Raw genomic sequence first — 15,508 nt, 5'->3', positions numbered from 1 at the left:
TAGGGTGCCATTTAGGGCCCATAGGGGAATAGGGTGCCATTAAGGGCCCATAGGGGAATAGGGTGCCATTCTGTGCCCATAGGGGAATAGGGTGCCATTTAGGGCCCATAGGGGAATAGGGTGCCATTAAGGGCCCATAGGGGAATAGGGTGCCATTAAGGGCCCATAGGGGAATAGGGTGCCATTTAGGGCCCATAGGGGAATAGGGTGCCATTAAGGGCCCATAGGGGAATAGGGTGCCATTCTGTGCCCATAGGGGAATAGGGTGCCATTAAGGGCCCATAGGGGAATAAGGTGCCATTAAGGGCCTATGGGGGAATAAGGTGCCATTACAGGCCCATAGGGGAATAGGGTGCCATTAAGGGCCCATAGGGGAATAGGGTGCCATTAAGGGCCCATAGGGGAATAGGGTGCCATTTAGGGCCGATAGGGGAATAGGGTGCCATTAAGGGCCCATAGGGGAATAGGGTGCCATTAAGGGCCCATAGGGGAATAGGGTGCCATTTAGGGCCCATAGGGGAATAAGGTGCCATTAAGGGCCCATAGGGGAATAGGGTGCCATTAAGGGCCCATAGGTGAAAAAGGTGCCATTAAGGGCCCATAGGGGAATAGGGTGCCATTTAGGGCCCATAGGGGAATAGGGTGCCATTAAGGGCCCATAGGGGAATAAGGTGCCATTACGGGCCCATAGGGGAATAGGGTGCCATTAAGGGCCCATAGGGGAATAGGGTGCCATTAAGGGCCCATAGGGGAATAGGGTGTCATTTAGGGCCCATTCTTTATATTGATGTCTTAGACTCCTAGCACAATGCATTATGGGTTGTGTCTCGTCATTGTCACCAAGAGGAATGGAATGCTGTCCCCGTACTGGAATCAGTCTGGGTGATGATAGACAGCTAGCCATAACAGTACTAATGCTGCATAGTAAATGGGTGTGTTTTTGTTTTTACAAGGTCTGGGCAATTGAACTGAATTAATGATCCCACAGTTGTAAAACCCCAGTACCTATCCCCAATGGCACCCTATTACGCTTCCCAAATGACACCCGAGGACATGTCCCAAATGACACCCTAGGACATGTCCCAAATGACACCCTAGGACATGTCCCATATGACACCCTAGGACATGTCCCATATGACACCCTAGGACATGTCCCATATGACACCCTAGGACATGTCCCATATGACACCCTAGGACATGTCCCATATGACACCCTAGGACATGTCCCATATGGAACCCTAGGACATCTACCCGACTCTCAGAACACAAAGTTACCAAGCCTCCTGGTTCCACCCACTCTACCTGGAGGTGAGGGGCTAGGTTTGATTGGCAGGTGAGGATGAGTATGCAGTGGTGAACAAAGCTAATAGGGTTGTGGCCAAGCACCCAGGATGTTCTCTTTTTTTCTCCCTCCTTGACATGCCTGATGGGAAAGCGGAGGATGAGGAGAGAGAGAGGAAAGAGATAGACAATTCAGCTTAACCTGTCCCTGTGAAGGCTTTTTAGGACTCGTCCTATAGGTCTAACTTGGACTCATCCTAAAGGTTTAACTGTAGGACTCATCCTAAAGGTGTAACTGTAGGACTCATCCTACAGGTCTAACTTGGACTCGTCCTAAAGGTGTAACTGTTGGACTCATCCTAAAGGTGTAACTGTTGGACTCATCCTAAAGGTTTAACTGTAGGACTCATCCTAAAGGTGTAACTGTTGGACTCCTCCTAAAGGTGTAACTGTAGGACTCATCCTAAAGGTGTAACTGTAGGACTCATCCTACAGGTCTAACTTGGACTCATCCTAAAGGTGTAACTGTTGGACTCATCCTAAAGGTGTAACTGCAGGACTCATCCTACAGGTCTAACTTGGACTCATCCTAAAGGTGTAACTGTTGGACTCGTCCTAAAGGTATAACTGTTGGACTCATCCTAAAGGTGTAACTGTTGGACTCATCCTAAAGGTGTAACTGTTAGACTCATCCTAAAGGTGAAACTGTAGGACTCATCCTAAAGGTGTAACTGTTGGACTCATCCTACAGGTGTAACTAGGACTCATCCTAAAGGTGTAACTAGGACTCATCCTACAGGTGTAACTAGGACTCATCCTAAAGGTGTAACTGTAGGACTCATCCTACAGGTGTAACTAGGACTCATCCTAAAGGTGTAACTGTTGGACTCATCCTAAAGGTGAAACTGTAGGACTCATCCTACAGGTGTAACTAGGACTCATCCTAAAGGTGAAACTGTAGGACTCATCCTAAAGGTGTAACTGTAGGACTCATCCTACAGGTCTAACTTGGACTCATCCTAAAGGTGTAACTGTTGGACTCATCCTAAAGGTGAAACTGTAGGACTCATCCTAAAGGTGTAACTGTTGGACTCCTCCTAAAGGTGCAACTGTTGGACTCATCCTAAAGGTGTAACTGTAGGACTCATCCTACAGGTCTAACTTGGACTCATCCTAAAGGTGTAACTGTTGGACTCGTCCTAAAGGTGTAACTGTTGGACTCATCCTAAAGGTGTAACTGTTGGACTCATCCTACAGGTCTAACTTGGACTCATCCTAAAGGTGTAACTGTTGGACTCGTCCTAAAGGTGTAACTGTTGGACTCGTCCTAAAGGTGTAACTGTTGGACTCATCCTAAAGGTGTAACTGTTGGACTCATCCTACAGGTCTAACTTGGACTCATCCTAAAGGTGTAACTGTTGGACTCGTCCTAAAGGTGTAACTGTTGGACTCATCCTAAAGGTGAAACTGTAGGACTCATCCTAAAGGTGTAACTGTTGGACTCATCCTACAGGTGTAACTAGGACTCATCCTATGCAACTCGTTGTAACGCTGTAATGTTTGTTGCTACTTGGCTACCTGACAAACTTTGTCACTTAATAACTATTTTATCAAACTCTGTATTTAACAAGTTTACCAAGATCTTAGTTTTGTCCTCACACATCTTTTTTAAATTCAACTTTGTCACCCCGGACGCTTTATCTGGACATTGATCTGCAGGACCTCCTTCAGCCAAATTTGTTTTTTAAAGCTAAGTAACATTACGCCCTCTCATTGCAGTCACTGTACTCTTAATATACAGAAGAACTGTTGCCATATGGTGAGGATAGCCGAGTTGAAAGCTCGGCTTCAGACGCAATCGTTAGGCAAGGGCAATTTAAGTGTAGGAAAGGATGATACAGTGTCTGTGTCACCAGTAAATACCGGTAGTAGTGTTAATCCCCCTGCACTGTCCCCGCAGCCGGACAATCTTCTCATGGCTTCTAGAAAGAAATGCTTTCAGCATGCTCAACCGGTGTCGCTCGTGCAGCTGACAGAATCTTTCAACCCGTTTTCCCCATTAAGCAACGAGTCAGAGTCAGTCTTCTCAGGTCTCTCCTCCACCCATTACGGGGTCTAAGCCACCGAAGCCTCCCACCATTAGCTCTGACAAATTGACTACTCAATTTACCCGCAATATTAGACTTAAAAATAATAATCCAGCGACCATACATTATTTACCAGGGAGCAGGGCTACTGACGTAAAGGCTAATCTGAAGATGGTGCTAGCTGAGGCTAAAACGAGTGTAGATGCTATAGGGATGTTGTTATCCACGTCTAGTCACGGCTAGTTACCAAGCGCAACATAACTTCAGCGTGTAATTTAGCTACAAAGATGTGTTGGCGTCAGGTTACAGTGTTGCCAACTCCTCAGTAAGGAAAGTAGCTATTGGCTGTCCTAAAAGTCGCTAGAAGTTGCTAAATGACGTCATCACCTAATTTGCATAATTGGCCATGTGTATGTAATTGTGATGGATGCTGTAGGAGAGAGGAATAACGTCGTGGGAGAGACAAAAAGTGAGTAAAAATCACCCTAAATATGTTTAGAACTACAAATGAACTTTCACAATTCCAACCGTCCTCCTTTATCCGGGCTTGGGACCGGCAGAAGTCACCCAAAAGAGACACTCTGGCGGAGTTGCTTAGTTTTTTTGTTTTTTTTATATATATTATTTTTTAATTTTTTTGTTTTTCAGTTTAGTTTTCTTAATTTGGTTTGGTTTTTAACCTTATGGTCCACTTAGGAGCCTACAACAAGTCACAGTAAAACATGAACATTTTTAACCATAACATTTTTTACATTTTTTTGTATAAAATCTACATTAACAATCTAAATGGACCAAAAAGAGACAATAGAAAAAAACTGTCAAGGGTAATATGTGAAAATGATGGTAACTAGTCTGAGCCTAATTCAGGTGATTTAAAAAATAGTTTTTTTTATGTAAGCCAGGGCGGGATCATCCAGCGGCGGCTTCCCGCATGCGCTATTCATTTGCAGTCTGGATGCGGAGGGGTGAACATCTCCTGCTCTGACTGCAGCTGGGAGGGACTGGTGTGCGAGGACTGGGCTGCCTGTGAGTGCTTTGGGACAGGGGTGGGGCCCACGGCAGCACCCGCTGCTCATTGAGAAGAGTAAGAACGATACGTGCTTTCACGTCAGTCTCCAAAAGTATCCAATAACACCAGAAAACGTTACTAGATTTGACGCTAGACGATTTTTTGAAAATGTGTCGCTAGAGAGGTCTGAATACTCGCTAAATATAGCGACAAAGTCGCTAAGTTGGCAACACTGATCGAGTAATTGTCTCTGCCCCCTTCCAAATTAGAGGGAGTGATGAGCTCTACAGATGACTCGCACAACTCAATCGCTGGTTGAAAACTGTTTTCTGCCCCTCCCAAAATATAGAATTTGTAGATAACTGGCTCTCTTTCTGGGACTCCCCCACAAACAGGACCAAGCCTGGCCTGCTCAGGAGTGACGGACTCCATCCAAGCTGAAGGGGTGCTCTCATCTTATCTATGAACATAGACAGGGCTCTAACTCCTCTAGCTCCACAATGAGATAGGGTGCAGGCCAGGCAGCAGGGTGCAGGCCAGGCAGCAGGGTGCAGGCCAGGCAGCAGGGTGCAGGCCAGGCAGCAGGGTGCAGGCCAGGCAGCAGGGTGCAGGCCAGGCAGCAGGCTGTTAGCCAGCCTGCCAGCTTAGTGGAGTCTGCCACTAGCATAGTCATTGTAGTCAGCTCAGCTATCCTCATTGAGACCGTGTCTGTGTCTCAATCTAGGTTGGGCAAAACTAAACATGGCGGTGTTTGCTGTTTCTGTATGATATGTTAGATTAAATAATAAAGACAGACACAAATGTCATGTTCAAGCGTTGTACAAGTCCCTACATACGGGGTCCGGGAACAGCCCAGCTAGTCGATTACCTATCAACTAGACTCCGTAACATCATCCTTTTCAATAGAAAGTGCAAACATAACAGCATTAACATTAAGTTCTTAACAGTCAAGTCATAACAAATGAAAATGCATTACATTTTCTTTTTTCTTCAGTTGTCGTATTCCTCTTTTTCTTTCTTTTATATAACAGAGGACAAGTTAACACAGTCCCTTGCTTACAGCGTAAGCATGTCCGGTGGCTTAAACAGCCAACCCACCCGTGAGTAATTCTGGGCTCTGACAGGGGTAGGATTAGGGCCACGAGCTGGAGAGCTTGGTGGGTAGAAGCCTCACAGGCTGACCACATGCGATGCAAGCTTTGCAAAATAAATTTAGAAATCTATGTTATTCAATTATTTTACCCACACTGCTCGCGCACGCCAACGAGCTTCTGCGTTGCCAAGGTCTAAAATAGAAATCAGTTCTATTTCTGACGCAGAGCGCGCTGCAAGTCCTGCCTCTCCCATCTCCTCATTCGTTTGTAGAAGCAAATAAAATAATTAAATGAATAATTCGGTGGGTGTGTTCCTCCACTGTAAAATGACTTTCCAGGGGTTGTTGCTGTCACGCAAGGCCTTGGGTAACAGGTTTTTATCAGGGGTCGTTGCTGTCACCCAAGGCCTTGCTTAACAGGTTTTTATCAGGGGTCGTTGCTGTCACCCAAGGCCTTGGGTAACAGGTTTTTATCAGGGGTCGTTGCTGTCACCCACAGCCTTGGCTAACAGGTTTTTATCAGGGGTTGTTGCTGTCACCCAAGGCCTTGGCTTTCACTATACATGTCATTCGGAAACACAATGTCAACTTTCACTGCTATGCAGATGACACACAACTGTACATTTCAATATTGCCTACCCTGGAAGCCTGTGTTTCAGACATAAGGAAGTGGATAGCAGCAAATGTTTTACTTTTAAACTCGGACAAAACAGAGATGCTAGTTCTAGGTCCCAAGAAACAAAAACATCTGCTGTTTGATCTGACAATTAATCTTGATGGTTGTACAGTCAAATAAAACTGTGAAGGACCTCGGCGTTACTCTAGACAATGTATATATCAACGATGTCGGTCTTGCTACGGGTGATTCCCTGATCCACCTCTACGCAGACAACACCATTCTGTATACATCTGGCCCTTCTTTGGACACTGTGTTAACTAACCTCCAAACGAGCTTCAATGCCATACAACACTCCTTCCGTGGCCTCCAACTGCTCTTAAACGCTAGTAAAACTAAATGCATGCTTTTCAACCGTTCGCTGCCAGCACCCGCCCGCCAGACTAGCATCACTACTCTGGATGGTTCTGACCTAGAATACGTGGACAACTGCAAATACCTAGGTGTCTGGCTAGACTGTAAACTCTCCTTCCAGACTCATATTAAACATCTCCAATTCAAATCTAGAATCAGCTTTCTATTTCGCAACAAAGCCTCCTTCACTCACGCCGCCAAACTTACCCTAGTAAAACTGACTATCCTACCAATCCTGACTATCCTACAAAATAGCTTCCAATACTCTACTTAGCAAATTGGATGTAGTCTATCACAGTGCCATCTGTTTTGTTACCAAAGCCCCTTATACCACCCACCACTGCGACCTGTATGCTCTAGTCGGCTGGCCCTCGCTACATATTCGTCGCCAGACCCACTGGCTCCAGGTCATCTATAAGTCTTTGCTAGGTAAATCTCCACCTTATCTCAGCTCACTGGTCACCATAGCAACCCCCACCCGTAGCACGCGCTCCAGCAGGTATATCTGGTCATCCCCAGAGCCAACACCTCCTTTGGCCGCCTTTCCTTCCAGTTCTCTGCTGCCAATGACTGGAATGAATTGCAAAAATCGCTGAAGCTGGAGACTTACATTTCCCTCACTAACTTTAAACATCAGCTATCTGAGCAGCTAACCTGCAGCTATACATAGTCCATCTGTAAATAGCCCACCCAATCTACCTACCTCATCCCCATATTGTTTTTATTTACTTTGCTGCTCTTTTGCACACCAGTATCACTACTTACACACCATCATCTGCTCATCATCATCTGCTCATCTATCACTCCAGTGTTAATCTGCCAAATTATTTCTTTGCTACTATGGCCTATTTATTGCCTTGCCTCCTCATGCCATTTGCACACACTGTACATAGGCTTTCTTTTTTTTATATTGTGTTATTGACTGTACACTTGTTTATTCCATGTGTAACTCTGTGTTGTTGTTTCTGTCGCACTGCTTTGCTTTATCTTGGCCAGATCGCAGTTGTAAACGAGAACTTGTTCTCAACTAGCCTACCTGGTTATATAAAGGTGAACTAAAATAAAAAAATTAAAATGCTCTTTTCACGAACATATCAAAAATATTTCAAGGACAGCTTTTTTTCCATCTTCTTAACATTGCAAAACAATCTGAAACTTTTTGTCCAAAAATGATGCAGAAAAGCTAAACCATGCTTTTGTCCTTTTTAGATTTGACTACTGCAATGCTCTACTCTCCGGCTAATAAACTTCAGTTAATGTTAAATACAGCTGCTAGAATCTTCGATAATATTACTCCAGTGCTAGCCTCTCTACACTGGCTTCTTGTTAAGGCTAGGGCTGATTTCAAGGTTTTACTGCTAACCTACAAAGCATTACATGGGCTTGTTCCTACCTATATCACCGATTTGGTCCTGCCGTACATACCTAAACATACCCTATGGTCACACAAGACGCAGGCCTCCTTATTGTCCCTCGTCACTGGCTTACCAGTGCTCTTCCATTCCGTCCCTAGGAGGGGTGAGTCACATTGTGCCAGGCTTTTTTTTCGCTATATTCGACTTCAGTGGGTTGAGTCACTGACGTGATCTTCCTCTCCGTGCCACCCCCCCCTCCCCCCTCCCAATCTGGTGAAATTCTCCTGTCTTATCTGGTGTAATTCTCCTGTCTTATCTGGTGTTCTGTGTGAACTTAAGTATGCTCCCTCTAATTCTCCCATCTCTCATGCTCTCCTCTCCCGGAGGACCTGAACCCTAGGACCATGCCTCAGGACTACCTGGCCTGATGACTCTTGGCTGTCCCCAGTCCACCTGGTTGTGTTGCTGATCCAGTTTCTGCTGTTTTGCCTGCTGCTATGGAACCCTGACCTGTTCACCGACGTGCTCTACATTGTCCCAGACCTACTGTTTTCGACCTTCTCTCTCTCTCTCGCTCGCACCTGCTGTTTCGACCTCTGACTGCTCGACTATGAAAAGCCAACTGACATGAACTCCTGAGGTGCTGACCTGTTGCACCCTCTACAACCACTGTGATTATCATTTGACCCTGCTGGTCATCTATGAACGTTTGAACATCTGAAAAACGATCCGGCCTTAAAACTTCTTCAGGATCAGTGTCCCTTTCACGGGACGGTTGAGCTAACATAGGCTAATGAGGTTAGCATGAGGTTGTAAGTAACAAGAACATTTCCCAGGACATAGACATATCTGATATTGGCAGAAAGCTTAAATTCTTGTTAATCTAACTGCACTGTCCAATTTACAGTCGCTATTACAGTGTAAGAATTAGTGGTCGACCGATTTATGATTTTTCAACGCCGATACCGATTTATTGGGGGACCAAAAAAAGCCGATGCCGATTAATCGGACGTTTTTTAAAATTTATTTATTTGTAATAATGACAATTACAACAATACTGAATGAACACTTATTTTAACTTAATATAATACATAAATACTATCAATTTAGCCTCAAATAAATAATGAAACATGTTCAATTTGGTTTAAATAAAGCAAAAACAAAGTGTTGGAGAAGAAAGTAAAAGTGCAATATGTGCCATGTAAAAAAGCTAATGTTTAAGTTCCTTGCTCAGAACATGAGAACATATGAAAGCTGGTGGTTCCTTTTGACATGAGTCTTCAATATTCCCAGGTAAGAAGTTTTAGGTTGTAGTTATTATAGGAATTATAGGACTATTTCTCTCTATACAATTTGTATTTCATATACCTTTGACTATTGAATGTTCTTATAGGCACTTTAGTATTGCGAGTGTAACAGTATAGCTTCCGTCCCTCTCCTCGCTCCAACCTGGGCTCGAACCAGGAACACATCGACAACAGCCACCCTCGAAGCAGCGTTACCCATGCAGAACAAGGGGAACAACCACACCCAAGTCTCAGAGCGAGTGACGTTTGAAACGCTATTAGCGCGCACCCGCTAACTAGCTAGCCATTTCACATGGGTTACACCAGCATAATCTCGGGGGTTGATAGGCTTGAAGTCATAAACAGCGCAATGCTTGAAGAATTGCGAAGAGCTGCTGGCAAAACGCACAAAGGTGCTGTTTGAATGAATGCTTACGAGCCTGCTGCTGCCTACCACCACTCAGTCAGACTGCTCTATCAAATATCAAATCATAGACTTAATTATAACATAATAACACATAGAAATACAAGCCTTTGGTCATTAATATGGTCCAATCCGGAAACTATCATTTCGAAAACGAAACGTTTATTTCAATGAAATACAGAACCGTTACATATTTTATCTAACGGGTGGCATCCCTAAGTCTAAATAGTGCTGTTACATTGCACAACCTTCAATGTTATGTCATAATTATGTACAATTCTGGCAAATTAATTACGGCCTTTGTTAGGAATAAATAGACTTCACACAGTTCGCAATGAGCCAGGCGGCCCAAACTGCTGTATATACCCTGACTGCTTGCATGGAACGCAAGAGAAGTAACACAAATTCATGTTAGCAGGCAATATTAACTAAATATGCAGGTTTAAAAATATATACTTGTGTATTGATTTTAAAGAAAGGCATTGATGTTTATGGTTAGGTACATTGGTGCAACGACTGTGCTTTTTTCGCAAATGCACTTGTTAAATCATCACCCGTTTGTCGAAGTAGGCTGTGATTCGATGAGAAATTAACAGGCACCGCATCGATTATATGCAACGCAGGACACGTTAGATAAACTAGTAATATCATCAACCATGTGTAGTTAACTAGTGATTATGTTAAGATTGATAGTTTTTTATAAGATAAGTTTAATGCTAGCTAGCAACTTACCTTGGCTTCTTGCTGCCCTCGCATAACAGGTAGTCAGCCTGCCATGCAGGCTCCTCGTGGAGTGCAATGTAAGGCAGGTGGTTAGAGCGTTGGACTAGTAACCGGAAGGTTGCAAAAACGAATCCCCGAATCCCCCCTGAACAAGGCAGTTAACCCCCGTTCCTAGGCCGTCATTGAAAATAAGAATGTGTTCTTAATCTGACTTGCCTAGTTAAATAAAGGTGTAAAACATTTTTTTTTTTTTAAACGATTACCGATTGTTATGAAACCTTCAAATCGGCCCTAATTAATCGGCCATTCCGATTAATCGGTCGACCTCTAGTAAGAATACCATGCTATTGTTTCAGGGGAGTGCACAATTTTGAACATGAGAAGTTATTAATAAACAAATTAGGCACATTTGGGCAGTCTTGGTAGAACATTTTGAACAAAAATGCAATGGTTAATTGGATCAGTCTAAAACTTTGCACATACACTGCTGCTATCTAGTGGCCAAAATCTAAACTATACCTAGGCTGGAATAATACATTATGGCCTTTCTATTGCATTTCAAAGATGATGGTACAAAAAAATACAAATAACGTTTTTTTTTTCTTTGTATTATCTTTTACCAGATCTACTGTGTTGTATTCTCCTACATTCCTTTCACATTTCCACAAACTTCAAAGTGTTTCCTTTCAAATGGTACCAAGAATATGCATATCCTTGCTTCAGGGCCTGAGCTACAGGCAGTTAGATTTGGGTATGTCATTTTTGGCGAAAATTTAAAAAAAGGGGCGGATCCTTTTAATGGCCATGTACTCTTATAATCTCCACCCGGCACAGCCAGAAGAGGACTGGTCACCCCCCAGAGCTTGGTTCCTCTCTAGGTTTCTTCCTAGGTTCCTGCCTTTCTAGGGAGATTTTCCTAGCCACCGTGTTTGCTTGCTGTTTGGGTTTCTGTATAAACACTTTGTGACATCTGCTGATGTATATAGGGCTTTATAAATACATTTGGTTTGATCTTCTATCTAAAGCAAACAAGGAGCAGATCAGAACATAGCACCAACAAGCTTTCATCTGGGTTGTTATAGGTCCGACAAGATCACATGATTTAATTAATAGACAGGATTCCGTCTAGATTGGGTTTGAGATTGGCAGTGGGATTGGGTCCTCTGTCTGTAACACAGGGACTGAGTAGTGCTGTAGCTCAGACTAAAATCCCTGTCTGTGCAGCGTCTGTCTGTCTGGTCTGCTGAATTAACTACACATTCATTCCAAAAACACAGACAGGGTTTGGGCTGTAATCCACTCACAAATATGCAGGGCTGTAGATACATATGAGGACACAGAAGTCCAGACCTCGATTATATTTTCTAGGAACTCAGTCAGGGTTTAAAATGTACTTTTGAGAGTTAGAATTGTAGAATACACACCAAGGTGCAATTTGGAAATGTTGTTGTGCATCAGCAGGTTTCCTCTTGTTATATGTCACTCACTAACCAGGTTTCCTCTTGTTATATGTCACTCACTAACCAGGTTTCCTCTTGTTATATGTCACTCACTAACCAGGTTTCCTCTTGTTATATGTCACTCACTAACCAGGTTTCCTCTTGTTATATGTCACTCACTAACCAGGTTTCCTCTTGTTATATGTCACTCACTAACCAGGTTTCCATCCAACATTTTTTATGTGAGTAAAGTACAAAAATGTCACAACAGGCCTGATGGAAACCACACTGTAATGCACTAGTTAGAAGAAGTGTCGGAGTCAGGCGCAGGACACATGGGAATGAGTGTAAACAAATACATGTTTACTAAAATTCATAATAAAACTTCTTCCAAAATCCAAAAATACAGGATAGGGGAACAACCCCTCCAACAACACAAAACAGGAAACAATCCCCGACAAGACAAACAGGAAAATGCAGAGGGTTAAATAATGAACATAATTAGGGAAATCAAAAACAGGTGTATACAATAAAGACAAAAGCAAACGAACAGTGAAACATCGATCGGTGGCGACCAGTAAGCCGGTGAAGTCGACCGCCGAACGCCGCCCGAACAAGGAGAGGGGTCGTGGCACACACATTTTTCAGGTAAACTTTCCAAATGTCGACATAATAAAAGGTGGGATCTTTTTGTGTTGTAGAATTAATTGTGTGACAAATGTCGGTAGATGTTGATATAATAACCATCCTATTGAACTAAACTAGGAGTCACACGATGACATGTTGTGTGGTCCTCCCACTACGACTCGGGAAACCATGCAGGTTATTAGGATACAGATGAAATACATGATGATGAACTTCACAGGGTGGTGAATGGTCCTGTATGGCTTAGTTGGTAGAACAATGCCAGGATAGTGTGTTTAATTCCCAGGGGGCCACCCATATGTGACTGTATATTGCTTTGAATAAAAGCGTCTGCTAAATGGAATTATTATTCTACAAATTGCAAGGTGATAATTGGGATGTTCCTTTCCAATATATACTGAGGGTTTTACTCTGGTGATATGATGATTGATGCTTTGCTACGGTTTGAAAAATAATAATTTAGTCATGTAGGCTATAGGCTACCCATACTATATCTGTAAGCTGTTGGCTAGAGCGCACGTGTCCATACCAGAGTGGGCACACTCGCTATATAGTGCACATTTTTTAGTGAGAAAACCATCAGTAGAGTTGAAAATGCGATGGAAACACATTTAAATTGTATTTTTTATTCGGTATGTGGGAATTTAACAGTAAACTGTGTTTTTATGTGCACTACATCATCACGCACAGCCTTTATCTGCAACAGGTCAATTTGATGAAAATCTGGTGGGAAACTGCACATATTGTTTTTTGCATATTTTATACTGAACAAAAATATAAACGTAACATGCAACAATTTCAAAAATTTTGCTGAGTTACAGTTCATATAAGGAAATCTGTCAATTGAAATAAATTCGTTAGGCCCATCCACTGTGGAGCCAGGCCCAGCCAATCAGAAAAGTTTCCCTCCACAAAAGGGACAGAAATACTCCACAGCACCCCGCCCTCCCCCATCTGACGATCCAGCAGGTGAAGAAGCCATGTGGAAGTCTTGGGGTGGCACGGTTACACGTGTTCTGCAGTTGTGAGGCCAGTTGGACGTACTGCCAAATTCTCTCAAATGACTTTGGAAGGTGGCTTATGGTAGAGAAATTAACGTACAATTCTCTGGAAACAGCTCTGGTGGACATTCCTGAAGTCAGCATGCAGATTGCATGTTCCCTCAACTTGAGACATCTGTGGCATTGTGTTGTGTGACAAAACTGCACATTTTAGAGTGGCCTTGTATTGTCCCCAGCACAAGGCGCACCTGTGTAATGATCATGATGTTTAATCAGCTTCTTGATATGCCACACCTGTCAAGTGGATGGATTATCTTGACAAAGGTGAAATGCTCACTAACAGGGATGTAAACACATTTGAGAGAAATAAGCTTTTTGTGTGTATGTAACATTTCTGGTACCTCTTATTTCAGCTCATGAAACATGGGACCAACACTTTACATGTTGTGTTTTATATTTTTGTTCAGTGCAGCATATTTACATGAAAATCTATCACCAATTGGATGGAAAACTAGCTACTGACACTCATTCAATTAGACCATGCCTGTTAAAAAAATAAATATTGATTGGTAAATGAGTCTAGTTAGTTTAGCCAGGGTGTATCAGTGTAGATGTGCCAGGGTGTATCAGTGTAGATGTGCCAGGGTGTATCAGTGTAGATGTGCCAGGGTGTATCAGTGTAGATGTGCCAGGGTGTATCAGTGTAGATGTGCCAGGGTGTATCAGTGTAGATGTGCCAGGGTGTATCAGTGTAGATGTGCCAGGGTGTATCAGTGTAGATGTGCCAGGGTGTATCAGTGTAGATGTGCCAGGGTGTAGTGTTCATGGCCTAATTACCAACCAGGGCACACACTCATTTTGTTAGTTCCTTTCACTCAGGACCCCTCCCCTACACTGTACGGTATTGTCATATAGGCTAATATCACATTAAACATATACAACATATTTTAAGGTGCAAAATAGAGAGGTTTAGGGCCTATACTGATGAGATATGCATTTACATTGTCTACTGGTCTGTTGTAAAAAAAGATTATGACAATTCTGAGGTTATGACAAATGTTTAGATTTTGGTTCATTCAATGTTTTTCAGCTCATATGTTTTGTTTATGTTTGTTTATTTTCCAAATTGCGAGATAGAGAGGGGGAAACCCAATAATATGACGTTGCACAGGGAAACCATTTTAAACATTTATATTTGAACAAAACTATCTGCACATTGAAAACACATAAAAAAATATGAAGAAATAAAATCTCTGGTCATTGTGTTTCATGAGGCCTATTTTCTCTGGCGCAGTTCTCCCTCCGTCTGTCTGTGTCTGCGCTGAGGGTATAATTTTGATCTCGTAACCTATCACCCAGATCTGCCCTTGTGCAGTCTCAGTGCAGTCTGATATCTAGCGCTGCGGCCAGCTGTCGCACTCGGCACTGCTCCACCATACGCACGCACGTAGCCACATCCGCACAGAGCGCATCCAGCAACCCGTCCCCCATCCAACCACTGGTAGTCATCAAGGCAGATCCGGTGAAGACGCCTACTTCATTCACTCTCCAAACTGGACACAAGAATCTCGATCGCTCTAACGGTAAATATCATCATGTTTTATTATTAAATATGATAGTAGTAATGTTTAGAAAATATTAATAACGTTAATAATGGGTTTGCTTTTTTTTATACATGTTTGGGCATGTTTGTAATGGGGGGGATTTCCTAATCGTTCTGGGTTGCCGGGTAGGATAGATGTTTTCATTGAGTTCATCGGTGTTGTTTTGAGATTTCTCTATTTTCTTTTCATTATTACAACGCATGACTTCGGACTAATACGAAAATGACAATATTCTCAGGGAAATTATACTACTTTTTATTAAACATTAAGCGGATATGACCCTATTCCCATCACCATCTCCAACGCTCCGGCAAAAACTCGTGTCCGAACACGTTGTCAGAAAGGGGTGTGTAGCCTGGAAAGAAGCTCTCAGCCAATGAGCGCCCGTCTCCCCCACAGTAGGGCTGTTTACTAGTGGAAGTGAGCGCCTATTGGACTAGACGACTATACCTCCAGGGTCTTTACTAGCCTATCGGCACAGTCCCCAAATAATGCAGTTTAAAACAAGTCTTATGTTTTAAAATCATAAAC

General features: G+C 43.0%; 1 protein-coding gene across 3 annotated transcripts in view; it reads left to right on the top strand.

The window, feature by feature from the left end:
- Window positions 1-14,694: 14,694 nt before the first annotated feature.
- Window positions 14,695-15,508, top strand: part of znf395b (zinc finger protein 395b) — a 10,073-nt gene continuing 9,259 nt past the window's right edge. Inside the window, exon 1 of one of the 3 annotated variants that reach the window (XM_029699073.1) lies at window positions 14,695-14,956. The gene's annotated coding sequence lies outside the window, so the exon portion shown is untranslated. The remainder of the gene's footprint in view (window positions 14,957-15,508) is intronic. The other 2 variants (XM_029698988.1, XM_029698907.1) reach the window with 2 other exon arrangements.

This window comes from Salmo trutta, chromosome 1, assembly GCF_901001165.1.
Source record: "Salmo trutta chromosome 1, fSalTru1.1, whole genome shotgun sequence".
Lineage (NCBI taxonomy): Eukaryota > Metazoa > Chordata > Actinopteri > Salmoniformes > Salmonidae > Salmo > Salmo trutta.
This window is presented reverse-complemented; position numbering and strand designations above follow the sequence as displayed.